We start from the raw sequence: 15073 nt of genomic DNA on the forward strand, positions 1-15073 counted from the left end.
ACTAAGAGACACTGTGTGGCCATGTGGCCTTAATGAGAGAGACTCACTCCAGCTTAGCTTGCAAGAACTAAGAGACAGTGTGGCCATGTGGCAATAATGAGAGAGACTGACTCCAGCTTAGCTTGCAAGAACTAAGAGACACAGTGTGGCCATGTGGCCTTAATGAGAGAGACTGATTCCAGCTTAGCTTGCAAGAACTAAGATACACAGTGTGGCCATGTGGCCTTAATGAGAGAGACTCACTTCAGCTTAGCTTGCAAGAACTAAGAGACACTGTGTGGCCATGTGGCCTTAATGAGAAAGACTCACTCCAGCTTAGCTTGCAAGAACTAAGAGATTCAGTATGGCCATGTGGCCTTAATGAGAGAGACTGACTCCAACTTAACTTGCAAGAACTAAGATACACTGTGTGGCCATGTGGCCTTAATGAGAGAGACTGACTCCAGCTTAGCTTGCAAGAACTAAGAGACACAGTGTGGCCATGTGGCCTTAATGAGAGAGATTGACTCCAGCTTAGCTTGCAAGAACTAAGAGACACAGTGTGGCCATGTGGCCTTAATGAGAGAGACTGACTCCAGCTTAGCTTGCAAGAACTAAGAGACACAGTGTGACCATGTGACCTTAATGAGAGAGACTGACTCAAGCTTAGCTTGCAAGAACTAAGAGACACTGTGTGGCCATGTGGCCTTAATGAGAGAGACTGACTCAAGCTTAGCTTGCAAGAACTAAGAGACACAGTGTGGCCATGTGGCCTTAATGAGAGACTCACTCCAGCTTAGCTTGCAAGAACTAAGAGACACAGTGTGGCCATGTGGCCTTAATGAGAGAGACTCACTCCAGCTTAGCTTGCAAGAACTAAGAGACACTGTGTGGCCATGTGGCCTTAATGAGAGAGACTCACTCCAGCTTAGCTTGCAAGAACTAAGAGACAGTGTGGCCATGTGGCAATAATGAGAGAGACTGACTCCAGCTTAGCTTGCAAGAACTAAGAGACACAGTGTGGCCATGTGGCCTTAATGAGAGAGACTGATTCCAGCTTAGCTTGCAAGAACTAAGATACACAGTGTGGCCATGTGGCCTTAATGAGAGAGACTCACTTCAGCTTAGCTTGCAAGAACTAAGAGACACTGTGTGGCCATGTGGCCTTAATGAGAAAGACTCACTCCAGCTTAGCTTGCAAGAACTAAGAGATTCAGTATGGCCATGTGGCCTTAATGAGAGAGACTGACTCCAACTTAACTTGCAAGAACTAAGATACACTGTGTGGCCATGTGGCCTTAATGAGAGAGACTGACTCCAGCTTAGCTTGCAAGAACTAAGAGACACAGTGTGGCCATGTGGCCTTAATGAGAGAGATTGACTCCAGCTTAGCTTGCAAGAACTAAGAGACACAGTGTGGCCATGTGGCCTTAATGAGAGAGACTGACTCCAGCTTAGCTTGCAAGAACTAAGAGACACAGTGTGACCATGTGACCTTAATGAGAGAGACTGACTCCAGCTTAGCTTGCAAGAACTAAGAGACACAGTGTGACCATGTGACCTTAATGAGAGAGACTGACTCAAGCTTAGCTTGCAAGAACTAAGAGACACTGTGTGGCCATGTGGCCTTAATGAGAGAGACTCACTCCAGCTTAGCTTGCAAGAACTAAGAGACAGTGTGGCCATGTGGCAATAATGAGAGAGACTGATTCCAGCTTAGCTTGCAAGAACTAAGAGACACAGTGTGGCCATGTGGCCTTAATGAGAGAGACTGATTCCAGCTTAGCTTGCAAGAACTAAGAGACACAGTGTGGCCATGTGGCCTTAATGAGAGAGACTCACTCCAGCTTAGCTTGCAAGAACTAAGAGACACAGTGTGGCCATGTGGCCTTAATGAGAGAGACTCACTCCAGCTTAGCTTGCAAGAACTAAGAGACACTGTGTGGCCATGTGGCCTTAATGAGAGAGACTGACTCAAGCTTAGCTTGCAAGAACTAAGAGACACAGTGTGGCCATGTGGCCTTAATGAGAGACTCACTCCAGCTTAGCTTGCAAGAACTAAGAGACACAGTGTGGCCATGTGGCCTTAATGAGAGAGACTCACTCCAGCTTAGCTTGCAAGAACTAAGATACACAGTGTGGCCATGTGGCCTTAATGAGAGAGACTCACTTCAGCTTAGCTTGCAAGAACTAAGAGACACTGTGTGGCCATGTGGCCTTAATGAGAAAGACTCACTCCAGCTTAGCTTGCAAGAACTAAGAGATTCAGTATGGCCATGTGGCCTTAATGAGAGAGACTGACTCCAACTTAACTTGCAAGAACTAAGATACACTGTGTGGCCATGTGGCCTTAATGAGAGAGACTGACTCCAGCTTAGCTTGCAAGAACTAAGAGACACAGTGTGGCCATGTGGCCTTAATGAGAGAGATTGACTCCAGCTTAGCTTGCAAGAACTAAGAGACACAGTGTGGCCATGTGGCCTTAATGAGAGAGACTGACTCCAGCTTAGCTTGCAAGAACTAAGAGACACAGTGTGACCATGTGACCTTAATGAGAGAGACTGACTCAAGCTTAGCTTGCAAGAACTAAGAGACAGTGTGGCCATGTGGCCTTAATGAGAGAGACTGACTCAAGCTTAGCTTGCAAGAACTAAGAGACACAGTGTGGCCATGTGGCCTTAATGAGAGACTCACTCCAGCTTAGCTTGCAAGAACTAAGAGACACAGTGTGGCCATGTGGCCTTAATGAGAGAGACTCAATCCAGTTTAGCTTGCAAGAACTAAGAGACACTGTGTGGCCATGTGGCCTTAATGAGAGAGACTCACTCCAGCTTAGCTTGCAAGAACTAAGAGACAGTGTGGCCATGTGGCAATAATGAGAGAGACTGACTCCAGCTTAGCTTGCAAGAACTAAGAGACACAGTGTGGCCATGTGGCCTTAATGAGAGAGACTGATTCCAGCTTAGCTTGCAAGAACTAAGATACACAGTGTGGCCATGTGGCCTTAATGAGAGAGACTCACTTCAGCTTAGCTTGCAAGAACTAAGAGACACTGTGTGGCCATGTGGCCTTAATGAGAAAGACTCACTCCAGCTTAGCTTGCAAGAACTAAGAGATTCAGTATGGCCATGTGGCCTTAATGAGAGAGACTGACTCCAACTTAACTTGCAAGAACTAAGATACACTGTGTGGCCATGTGGCCTTAATGAGAGAGACTGACTCCAGCTTAGCTTGCAAGAACTAAGAGACACAGTGTGGCCATGTGGCCTTAATGAGAGAGATTGACTCCAGCTTAGCTTGCAAGAACTAAGAGACACAGTGTGGCCATGTGGCCTTAATGAGAGAGACTGACTCCAGCTTAGCTTGCAAGAACTAAGAGACAGTGTGACCATGTGACCTTAATGAGAGAGACTGACTCAAGCTTAGCTTGCAAGAACTAAGATACACTGTGTGGCCATGTGGCCTTAATGAGAGAGACTGACTCCAGCTTAGCTTGCAAGAACTAAGAGACACAGTGTGACCATGTGACCTTAATGAGAGAGACTGACTCAAGCTTAGCTTGCAAGAACTAAGAGACACTGTGTGGCCATGTGGCCTTAATGAGAGAGACTCACTCCAGCTTAGCTTGCAAGAACTAAGAGACAGTGTGGCCATGTGGCAATAATGAGAGAGACTGATTCCAGCTTAGCTTGCAAGAACTAAGAGACACAGTGTGGCCATGTGGCCTTAATGAGAGAGACTGATTCCAGCTTAGCTTGCAAGAACTAAGAGACACAGTGTGGCCATGTGGCCTTAATGAGAGAGACTCACTCCAGCTTAGCTTGCAAGAACTAAGAGACACAGTGTGGCCATGTGGCCTTAATGAGAGAGACTCACTCCAGCTTAGCTTGCAAGAACTAAGAGACACTGTGTGGCCATGTGGCCTTAATGAGAGAGACTGACTCAAGCTTAGCTTGCAAGAACTAAGAGACACAGTGTGGCCATGTGGCCTTAATGAGAGACTCACTCCAGCTTAGCTTGCAAGAACTAAGAGACACAGTGTGGCCATGTGGCCTTAATGAGAGAGACTCACTCCAGCTTAGCTTGCAAGAACTAAGAGACACTGTGTGGCCATGTGGCCTTAATGAGAGAGACTCACTCCAGCTTAGCTTGCAAGAACTAAGAGACAGTGTGGCCATGTGGCAATAATGAGAGAGACTGACTCCAGCTTAGCTTGCAAGAACTAAGAGACACAGTGTGGCCATGTGGCCTTAATGAGAGAGACTGATTCCAGCTTAGCTTGCAAGAACTAAGATACACAGTGTGGCCATGTGGCCTTAATGAGAGAGACTCACTTCAGCTTAGCTTGCAAGAACTAAGAGACACTGTGTGGCCATGTGGCCTTAATGAGAAAGACTCACTCCAGCTTAGCTTGCAAGAACTAAGAGATTCAGTATGGCCATGTGGCCTTAATGAGAGAGACTGACTCCAACTTAACTTGCAAGAACTAAGATACACTGTGTGGCCATGTGGCCTTAATGAGAGAGACTGACTCCAGCTTAGCTTGCAAGAACTAAGAGACACAGTGTGGCCATGTGGCCTTAATGAGAGAGATTGACTCCAGCTTAGCTTGCAAGAACTAAGAGACACAGTGTGGCCATGTGGCCTTAATGAGAGAGACTGACTCCAGCTTAGCTTGCAAGAACTAAGAGACACAGTGTGACCATGTGACCTTAATGAGAGAGACTGACTCAAGCTTAGCTTGCAAGAACTAAGAGACAGTGTGGCCATGTGGCCTTAATGAGAGAGACTGACTCAAGCTTAGCTTGCAAGAACTAAGAGACACAGTGTGGCCATGTGGCCTTAATGAGAGACTCACTCCAGCTTAGCTTGCAAGAACTAAGAGACACAGTGTGGCCATGTGGCCTTAATGAGAGAGACTCAATCCAGCTTAGCTTGCAAGAACTAAGAGACACTGTGTGGCCATGTGGCCTTAATGAGAGAGACTCACTCCAGCTTAGCTTGCAAGAACTAAGAGACAGTGTGGCCATGTGGCAATAATGAGAGAGACTGACTCCAGCTTAGCTTGCAAGAACTAAGAGACACAGTGTGGCCATGTGGCCTTAATGAGAGAGACTGATTCCAGCTTAGCTTGCAAGAACTAAGATACACAGTGTGGCCATGTGGCCTTAATGAGAGAGACTCACTTCAGCTTAGCTTGCAAGAACTAAGAGACACTGTGTGGCCATGTGGCCTTAATGAGAAAGACTCACTCCAGCTTAGCTTGCAAGAACTAAGAGATTCAGTATGGCCATGTGGCCTTAATGAGAGAGACTGACTCCAACTTAACTTGCAAGAACTAAGATACACTGTGTGGCCATGTGGCCTTAATGAGAGAGACTGACTCCAGCTTAGCTTGCAAGAACTAAGAGACACAGTGTGGCCATGTGGCCTTAATGAGAGAGATTGACTCCAGCTTAGCTTGCAAGAACTAAGAGACACAGTGTGGCCATGTGGCCTTAATGAGAGAGACTGACTCCAGCTTAGCTTGCAAGAACTAAGAGACACAGTGTGACCATGTGACCTTAATGAGAGAGACTGACTCAAGCTTAGCTTGCAAGAACTAAGAGACACTGTGTGGCCATGTGGCCTTAATGAGAGAGACTGACTCAAGCTTAGCTTGCAAGAACTAAGAGACACAGTGTGGCCATGTGGCCTTAATGAGAGACTCACTCCAGCTTAGCTTGCAAGAACTAAGAGACACAGTGTGGCCATGTGGCCTTAATGAGAGAGACTCACTCCAGCTTAGCTTGCAAGAACTAAGAGACACTGTGTGGCCATGTGGCCTTAATGAGAGAGACTCACTCCAGCTTAGCTTGCAAGAACTAAGAGACAGTGTGGCCATGTGGCAATAATGAGAGAGACTGACTCCAGCTTAGCTTGCAAGAACTAAGAGACACAGTGTGGCCATGTGGCCTTAATGAGAGAGACTGATTCCAGCTTAGCTTGCAAGAACTAAGATACACAGTGTGGCCATGTGGCCTTAATGAGAGAGACTCACTTCAGCTTAGCTTGCAAGAACTAAGAGACACTGTGTGGCCATGTGGCCTTAATGAGAAAGACTCACTCCAGCTTAGCTTGCAAGAACTAAGAGATTCAGTATGGCCATGTGGCCTTAATGAGAGAGACTGACTCCAACTTAACTTGCAAGAACTAAGATACACTGTGTGGCCATGTGGCCTTAATGAGAGAGACTGACTCCAGCTTAGCTTGCAAGAACTAAGAGACACAGTGTGGCCATGTGGCCTTAATGAGAGAGATTGACTCCAGCTTAGCTTGCAAGAACTAAGAGACACAGTGTGGCCATGTGGCCTTAATGAGAGAGACTGACTCCAGCTTAGCTTGCAAGAACTAAGAGACACAGTGTGACCATGTGACCTTAATGAGAGAGACTGACTCCAGCTTAGCTTGCAAGAACTAAGAGACACAGTGTGACCATGTGACCTTAATGAGAGAGACTGACTCAAGCTTAGCTTGCAAGAACTAAGAGACACTGTGTGGCCATGTGGCCTTAATGAGAGAGACTCACTCCAGCTTAGCTTGCAAGAACTAAGAGACAGTGTGGCCATGTGGCAATAATGAGAGAGACTGATTCCAGCTTAGCTTGCAAGAACTAAGAGACACAGTGTGGCCATGTGGCCTTAATGAGAGAGACTGATTCCAGCTTAGCTTGCAAGAACTAAGAGACACAGTGTGGCCATGTGGCCTTAATGAGAGAGACTCACTCCAGCTTAGCTTGCAAGAACTAAGAGACACTGTGTGGCCATGTGGCCTTAATGAGAAAGACTCACTCCAGCTTAGCTTGCAAGAACTAAGAGATTCAGTATGGCCATGTGGCCTTAATGAGAGACTGACTCCAACTTAACTTGCAAGAACTAAGATACACTGTGTGGCCATGTGGCCTTAATGAGAGAGACTGACTCCAGCTTAGCTTGCAAGAACTAAGATACACAGTGTGGCCATGTGGCCTTAATGAGAGAGACTCACTTCAGCTTAGCTTGCAAGAACTAAGAGACACTGTGTGGCCATGTGGCCTTAATGAGAAAGACTCACTCCAGCTTAGCTTGCAAGAACTAAGAGATTCAGTATGGCCATGTGGCCTTAATGAGAGAGACTGACTCCAACTTAACTTGCAAGAACTAAGATACACTGTGTGGCCATGTGGCCTTAATGAGAGAGACTGACTCCAGCTTAGCTTGCAAGAACTAAGAGACACAGTGTGGCCATGTGGCCTTAATGAGAGAGATTGACTCCAGCTTAGCTTGCAAGAACTAAGAGACACAGTGTGGCCATGTGGCCTTAATGAGAGAGACTGACTCCAGCTTAGCTTGCAAGAACTAAGAGACACAGTGTGACCATGTGACCTTAATGAGAGAGACTGACTCCAGCTTAGCTTGCAAGAACTAAGAGACACAGTGTGACCATGTGACCTTAATGAGAGAGACTGACTCAAGCTTAGCTTGCAAGAACTAAGAGACACTGTGTGGCCATGTGGCCTTAATGAGAGAGACTCACTCCAGCTTAGCTTGCAAGAACTAAGAGACAGTGTGGCCATGTGGCAATAATGAGAGAGACTGATTCCAGCTTAGCTTGCAAGAACTAAGAGACACAGTGTGGCCATGTGGCCTTAATGAGAGAGACTGATTCCAGCTTAGCTTGCAAGAACTAAGAGACACAGTGTGGCCATGTGGCCTTAATGAGAGAGACTCACTCCAGCTTAGCTTGCAAGAACTAAGAGACACTGTGTGGCCATGTGGCCTTAATGAGAAAGACTCACTCCAGCTTAGCTTGCAAGAACTAAGAGATTCAGTATGGCCATGTGGCCTTAATGAGAGACTGACTCCAACTTAACTTGCAAGAACTAAGATACACTGTGTGGCCATGTGGCCTTAATGAGAGAGACTGACTCCAGCTTAGCTTGCAAGAACTAAGAGACACAGTGTGGCCATGTGGCCTTAATGAGAGAGATTGACTCCAGCTTAGCTTGCAAGAACTAAGAGACACAGTGTGGCCATGTGGCCTTAATGAGAGAGACTGACTCCAGCTTAGCTTGCAAGAACTAAGAGACACAGTGTGGCCATGTGGCCTTAATGAGAGAGACTGATTCCAGCTTAGCTTGCAAGAACTAAGAGATACAGTGTGGCCATGTGGCCTTAATGAGAGAGACTCACTCCAGCTTAGCTTGCAAGAACTAAGAGACACTGTGTGGCCATGTGGCCTTAATGAGAAAGACTCACTCCAGCTTAGCTTGCAAGAACTAAGAGATTCAGTATGGCCATGTGGCCTTAATGAGAGAGACTGACTCCAACTTAACTTGCAAGAACTAAGATACACTGTGTGGCCATGTGGCCTTAATGAGAGAGACTGACTCCAGCTTAGCTTGCAAGAACTAAGAGACACAGTGTGGCCATGTGGCCTTAATGAGAGAGACTCACTCCAGCTTAGCTTGCAAGAACTAAGAGACACTGTGTGGCCATGTGGCCTTAATGAGAGAGACTCACTCCAGCTTAGCTTGCAAGAACTAAGAGACAGTGTGGCCATGTGGCAATAATGAGAGAGACTGACTCCAGCTTAGCTTGCAAGAACTAAGAGACACAGTGTGGCCATGTGGCCTTAATGAGAGAGACTGATTCCAGCTTAGCTTGCAAGAACTAAGAGACACAGTGTGGCCATGTGGCCTTAATGAGAGAGACTCACTCCAGCTTAGCTTGCAAGAACTAAGAGACACTGTGTGGCCATGTGGCCTTAATGAGAAAGACTCACTCCAGCTTAGCTTGCAAGAACTAAGAGATTCAGTATGGCCATGTGGCCTTAATGAGAGAGACTGACTCCAACTTAACTTGCAAGAACTAAGATACACTGTGTGGCCATGTGGCCTTAATGAGAGAGACTGACTCCAGCTTAGCTTGCAAGAACTAAGAGACACAGTGTGGCCATGTGGCCTTAATGAGAGAGATTGACTCCAGCTTAGCTTGCAAGAACTAAGAGACACAGTGTGGCCATGTGGCCTTAATGAGAGAGACTGACTCCAGCTTAGCTTGCAAGAACTAAGAGACACAGTGTGACCATGTGACCTTAATGAGAGAGACTGACTCCAGCTTAGCTTGCAAGAACTAAGAGACACAGTGTGACCATGTGACCTTAATGAGAGAGACTGACTCAAGCTTAGCTTGCAAGAACTAAGAGACACTGTGTGGCCATGTGGCCTTAATGAGAGAGACTGACTCAAGCTTAGCTTGCAAGAACTAAGAGACACAGTGTGGCCATGTGGCCTTAATGAGAGACTCACTCCAGCTTAGCTTGCAAGAACTAAGAGACACAGTGTGGCCATGTGGCCTTAATGAGAGAGACTCACTCCAGCTTAGCTTGCAAGAACTAAGAGACACTGTGTGGCCATGTGGCCTTAATGAGAGAGACTCACTCCAGCTTAGCTTGCAAGAACTAAGAGACAGTGTGGCCATGTGGCAATAATGAGAGAGACTGACTCCAGCTTAGCTTGCAAGAACTAAGAGACACAGTGTGGCCATGTGGCCTTAATGAGAGAGACTGATTCCAGCTTAGCTTGCAAGAACTAAGAGACACAGTGTGGCCATGTGGCCTTAATGAGAGAGACTCACTCCAGCTTAGCTTGCAAGAACTAAGAGACACTGTGTGGCCATGTGGCCTTAATGAGAAAGACTCACTCCAGCTTAGCTTGCAAGAACTAAGAGATTCAGTATGGCCATGTGGCCTTAATGAGAGAGACTGACTCCAACTTAACTTGCAAGAACTAAGATACACTGTGTGGCCATGTGGCCTTAATGAGAGAGACTGACTCCAGCTTAGCTTGCAAGAACTAAGAGACACAGTGTGGCCATGTGGCCTTAATGAAAGAGATTGACTCCAGCTTAGCTTGCAAGAACTAAGAGACACAGTGTGGCCATGTGGCCTTAATGAGAGAGACTGACTCCAGCTTAGCTTGCAAGAACTAAGAGACACAGTGTGACCATGTGACCTTAATGAGAGAGACTGACTCCAGCTTAGCTTGCAAGAACTAAGAGACACTGTGTGGCCATGTGGCCTTAATGAGAGAGACTGACTCCAGCTTAGCTTGCAAGAACTAAGAGACACAGTGTGACCATGTGACCTTAATGAGAGAGACTGACTCAAGCTTAGCTTGCAAGAACTAAGAGACACTGTGTGGCCATGTGGCCTTAATGAGAGAGACTGACTCAAGCTTAGCTTGCAAGAACTAAGAGACACAGTGTGGCCATGTGGCCTTAATGAGAGACTCACTCCAGCTTAGCTTGCAAGAACTAAGAGACACAGTGTGGCCATGTGGCCTTAATGAGAGAGACTCACTCCAGCTTAGCTTGCAAGAACTAAGAGACACTGTGTGGCCATGTGGCCTTAATGAGAGAGACTCACTCCAGCTTAGCTTGCAAGAACTAAGAGACACTGTGTGGCCATGTGGCCTTAATGAGAGAGACTGACTCCAGCTTAGCTTGCAAGAACTAAGAGACACAGTGTGACCATGTGACCTTAATGAGAGAGACTGACTCAAGCTTAGCTTGCAAGAACTAAGAGACACTGTGTGGCCATGTGGCCTTAATGAGAGAGACTGACTCAAGCTTAGCTTGCAAGAACTAAGAGACACAGTGTGGCCATGTGGCCTTAATGAGAGACTCACTCCAGCTTAGCTTGCAAGAACTAAGAGACACAGTGTGGCCATGTGGCCTTAATGAGAGAGACTCACTCCAGCTTAGCTTGCAAGAACTAAGAGACACTGTGTGGCCATGTGGCCTTAATGAGAGAGACTCACTCCAGCTTAGCTTGCAAGAACTAAGAGACACAGTGTGGCCATGTGGCCTTAATGAGAGACTCACTCCAGCGTAGCTTGCAAGAACTAAGAGACAGTGTGGCCATGTGGCCTTAATGAGAGAGACTCACTCCAGCTTCACTTGCAAGAACTAAGAGACACTGTGTGGCCATGTGGCCTTAATGAGAAAGACTCACTCCAGCTTAGCTTGCAAGAACTAAGAGATTCAGTATGGCCATGTGGCCTTAATGAGAGAGACTGACTCCAACTTAACTTGCAAGAACTAAGATACACTGTGTGGCCATGTGGCCTTAATAAGAGAGACTCACTCCAGCTTAGCTTGCAAGAACTAAGAGACACAGTGTGGCCATGTGGCCTTAATGAGAGAGATTGACTCCAGCTTAGCTTGCAAGAACTAAGAGACAGTGTGGCCATGTGGCAATAATGAGAGAGACTGACTCCAGCTTAGCTTGCAAGAACTAAGAGACACAGTGTGGCCATGTGGCCTTAATGAGAGAGACTGATTCCAGCTTAGCTTGCAAGAACTAAGATACACAGTGTGGCCATGTGGCCTTAATGAGAGAGACTCACTTCAGCTTAGCTTGCAAGAACTAAGAGACACTGTGTGGCCATGTGGCCTTAATGAGAAAGACTCACTCCAGCTTAGCTTGCAAGAACTAAGAGATTCAGTATGGCCATGTGGCCTTAATGAGAGAGACTGACTCCAACTTAACTTGCAAGAACTAAGATACACTGTGTGGCCATGTGGCCTTAATGAGAGAGACTGACTCCAGCTTAGCTTGCAAGAACTAAGAGACACAGTGTGGCCATGTGGCCTTAATGAGAGAGATTGACTCCAGCTTAGCTTGCAAGAACTAAGAGACACAGTGTGGCCATGTGGCCTTAATGAGAGAGACTGACTCCAGCTTAGCTTGCAAGAACTAAGAGACACAGTGTGACCATGTGACCTTAATGAGAGAGACTGACTCCAGCTTAGCTTGCAAGAACTAAGAGACACAGTGTGACCATGTGACCTTAATGAGAGAGACTGACTCAAGCTTAGCTTGCAAGAACTAAGAGACACTGTGTGGCCATGTGGCCTTAATGAGAGAGACTCACTCCAGCTTAGCTTGCAAGAACTAAGAGACAGTGTGGCCATGTGGCAATAATGAGAGAGACTGATTCCAGCTTAGCTTGCAAGAACTAAGAGACACAGTGTGGCCATGTGGCCTTAATGAGAGAGACTGATTCCAGCTTAGCTTGCAAGAACTAAGAGACACAGTGTGGCCATGTGGCCTTAATGAGAGAGACTCACTCCAGCTTAGCTTGCAAGAACTAAGAGACACTGTGTGGCCATGTGGCCTTAATGAGAAAGACTCACTCCAGCTTAGCTTGCAAGAACTAAGAGATTCAGTATGGCCATGTGGCCTTAATGAGAGACTGACTCCAACTTAACTTGCAAGAACTAAGATACACTGTGTGGCCATGTGGCCTTAATGAGAGAGACTGACTCCAGCTTAGCTTGCAAGAACTAAGAGACACAGTGTGGCCATGTGGCCTTAATGAGAGAGATTGACTCCAGCTTAGCTTGCAAGAACTAAGAGACACAGTGTGGCCATGTGGCCTTAATGAGAGAGACTGACTCCAGCTTAGCTTGCAAGAACTAAGAGACACAGTGTGACCATGTGACCTTAATGAGAGAGACTGACTCCAGCTTAGCTTGCAAGAACTAAGAGACACTGTGTGGCCATGTGGCCTTAATGAGAGAGACTGACTCCAGCTTAGCTTGCAAGAACTAAGAGACACAGTGTGACCATGTGACCTTAATGAGAGAGACTGACTCCAGCTTAGCTTGCAAGAACTAAGAGACACAGTGTGGCCATGTGGCCTTAATGAGAGAGACTGATTCCAGCTTAGCTTGCAAGAACTAAGAGACACAGTGTGGCCATGTGGCCTTAATGAGAGAGACTCACTCCAGCTTAGCTTGCAAGAACTAAGAGACACTGTGTGGCCATGTGGCCTTAATGAGAAAGACTCACTCCAGCTTAGCTTGCAAGAACTAAGAGATTCAGTATGGCCATGTGGCCTTAATGAGAGAGACTGACTCCAACTTAACTTGCAAGAACTAAGATACACTGTGTGGCCATGTGGCCTTAATGAGAGAGACTGACTCCAGCTTAGCTTGCAAGAACTAAGAGACACAGTGTGGCCATGTGGCCTTAATGAGAGAGATTGACTCCAGCTTAGCTTGCAATAACTAAGAGACACAGTGTGGCCATGTGGCCTTAATGAGAGAGACTGACTCCAGCTTAGCTTGCAAGAACTAAGAGACACAGTGTGACCATGTGACCTTAATGAGAGAGACTGACTCCAGCTTAGCTTGCAAGAACTAAGAGACACAGTGTGACCATGTGACCTTAATGAGAGAGACTGACTCAAGCTTAGCTTGCAAGAACTAAGAGACACTGTGTGGCCATGTGGCCTTAATGAGAGAGACTGACTCAAGCTTAGCTTGCAAGAACTAAGAGACACTGTGTGGCCATGTGGCCTTAATGAGAGAGACTGACTCAAGCTTAGCTTGCAAGAACTAAGAGACACAGTGTGGCCATGTGGCCTTAATGAGAGACTCACTCCAGCTTAGCTTGCAAGAACTAAGAGACACAGTGTGGCCATGTGGCCTTAATGAGAGAGACTCACTCCAGCTTAGCTTGCAAGAACTAAGAGACACTGTGTGGCCATGTGGCCTTAATGAGAGAGACTCACTCCAGCTTAGCTTGCAAGAACTAAGAGACAGTGTGGCCATGTGGCAATAATGAGAGAGACTGACTCCAGCTTAGCTTGCAAGAACTAAGAGACACAGTGTGGCCATGTGGCCTTAATGAGAGAGACTGATTCCAGCTTAGCTTGCAAGAACTAAGAGACACAGTGTGGCCATGTGGCCTTAATGAGAGAGACTCACTCCAGCTTAGCTTGCAAGAACTAAGAGACACTGTGTGGCCATGTGGCCTTAATGAGAAAGACTCACTCCAGCTTAGCTTGCAAGAACTAAGAGATTCAGTATGGCCATGTGGCCTTAATGAGAGAGACTGACTCCAACTTAACTTGCAAGAACTAAGATACACTGTGTGGCCATGTGGCCTTAATGAGAGAGACTGACTCCAGCTTAGCTTGCAAGAACTAAGAGACACAGTGTGGCCATGTGGCCTTAATGAAAGAGATTGACTCCAGCTTAGCTTGCAAGAACTAAGAGACACAGTGTGGCCATGTGGCCTTAATGAGAGAGACTGACTCCAGCTTAGCTTGCAAGAACTAAGAGACACAGTGTGACCATGTGACCTTAATGAGAGAGACTGACTCCAGCTTAGCTTGCAAGAACTAAGAGACACTGTGTGGCCATGTGGCCTTAATGAGAGAGACTGACTCCAGCTTAGCTTGCAAGAACTAAGAGACACAGTGTGACCATGTGACCTTAATGAGAGAGACTGACTCAAGCTTAGCTTGCAAGAACTAAGAGACACTGTGTGGCCATGTGGCCTTAATGAGAGAGACTGACTCAAGCTTAGCTTGCAAGAACTAAGAGACACAGTGTGGCCATGTGGCCTTAATGAGAGACTCACTCCAGCTTAGCTTGCAAGAACTAAGAGACACAGTGTGGCCATGTGGCCTTAATGAGAGAGACTCACTCCAGCTTAGCTTGCAAGAACTAAGAGACACTGTGTGGCCATGTGGCCTTAATGAGAGAGACTCACTCCAGCTTAGCTTGCAAGAACTAAGAGACACTGTGTGGCCATGTGGCCTTAATGAGAGAGACTGACTCCAGCTTAGCTTGCAAGAACTAAGAGACACAGTGTGACCATGTGACCTTAATGAGAGAGACTGACTCAAGCTTAGCTTGCAAGAACTAAGAGACACTGTGTGGCCATGTGGCCTTAATGAGAGAGACTGACTCAAGCTTAGCTTGCAAGAACTAAGAGACACAGTGTGGCCATGTGGCCTTAATGAGAGACTCACTCCAGCTTAGCTTGCAAGAACTAAGAGACACAGTGTGGCCATGTGGCCTTAATGAGAGAGACTCACTCCAGCTTAGCTTGCAAGAACTAAGAGACACTGTGTGGCCATGTGGCCTTAATGAGAGAGACTCACTCCAGCTTAGCTTGCAAGAACTAAGAGACACAGTGTGGCCATGTGGCCTTAATGAGAGACTCACTCCAGCGTAGCTTGCAAGAACTAAGAGACAGTGTGGCCATGTGGCCTTAA

The sequence above is a fragment of the Petromyzon marinus genome, unplaced genomic scaffold (genome assembly GCF_048934315.1).
Source record: "Petromyzon marinus isolate PM22_M1 ecotype Great Lakes invasive population unplaced genomic scaffold, UKy_Petmar_22M1.pri1.0 PM_Scaffold_2, whole genome shotgun sequence".
NCBI classification, from domain to species: Eukaryota; Metazoa; Chordata; class Hyperoartia; order Petromyzontiformes; family Petromyzontidae; genus Petromyzon; species Petromyzon marinus.